The sequence below is a fragment of the Solanum tuberosum genome, unplaced genomic scaffold (genome assembly GCF_000226075.1).
Source record: "Solanum tuberosum cultivar DM 1-3 516 R44 unplaced genomic scaffold, SolTub_3.0 scf00267, whole genome shotgun sequence".
NCBI classification, from domain to species: Eukaryota; Viridiplantae; Streptophyta; class Magnoliopsida; order Solanales; family Solanaceae; genus Solanum; species Solanum tuberosum.
This window is the reverse complement of record NW_006239199.1, coordinates 338,797-339,877: the sequence shown is the minus strand read 5'-3', so window position 1 is coordinate 339,877 and position 1,081 is coordinate 338,797.

The following is a 1,081-nucleotide window of genomic DNA, read 5'->3' as shown; positions in this document are numbered from 1 at the left end:
GGTAATAGGACCTTAGTAAAGGTTAGGTGTGTCTCAGGGATTTTGGGCATAGGCTGGGGGTACTTATGCATTTTCCCTATATACTCCCTCCGTCCCATTTTGGCAACATTTGACCGGGCACGGAGTTTAAGAAATAAATGAAGACTTTGAAATGTTTACCAAATTGCCCTTTAAAAAGTACACTCACTTTTCTCTCTCCTCATAAATGTATTGGAGTATTATTTTAAGATTAAGTGGGACCAACAAAGGTAAAAGAGGAATTGCACCTTTAAATACTTATCATATAAGGAAAGTGACATTCTTTTTGGGACTGACCAAAAAGGAAATGTTGCCACATAAAATGGGACGGAGGGAGTATATACTAAAGTCTACAGTTAATATATATGTTTAGTGTATGCATAACTATAGATTTGTTCGTATATTCAGTTAAATATATTTGATCAAATATATGTTAGTACATAATATATACACGATTTGATTTCATATTTTGTTTATGTGCCCACTTGCATAATCTAAACTTAGTATTAGGCGTCCAATTTATGTTTATATATATTTAATATGTGGTGAACGTTGAAATCTACTGCAAATAAATATGTATTCAGTTGAATACATGTGATTAAGTATACGTTTAATCAAGTATACATTTGCATTATAATGTATACATTATTTATATTTTGTTTGTATACATTACTAGTAGACAAAGTATATTTTGCCGCTATGGATGTGTATAGATATATCACCTCTTGATAAAAGAAAGTGTAAATTTCATATATGACATATATTATAGTACTATTTTCAAGCTATAGCAATAGATTTAGACTTTCAAGCTATAGCATTAAAAATTTCAAGTTATAACAAGTTAAAAAAAAGAAGAAATGTTTTTATTAATTGGAAAAAACTTAAAAAATAAATAAAAAGACAAACGAAATTTTTTTTTAAAAAAGGTATTAGAAATAATAAAGTAAAAAACTGAAATTGTGGGCTGTAATTTAATTTGAATTTATTGTAGATAATTAATGATTAGCATGAAATAAGGGATCCAAACAAATTAACAATATTTTTTATCCTTAATTCACTCAAA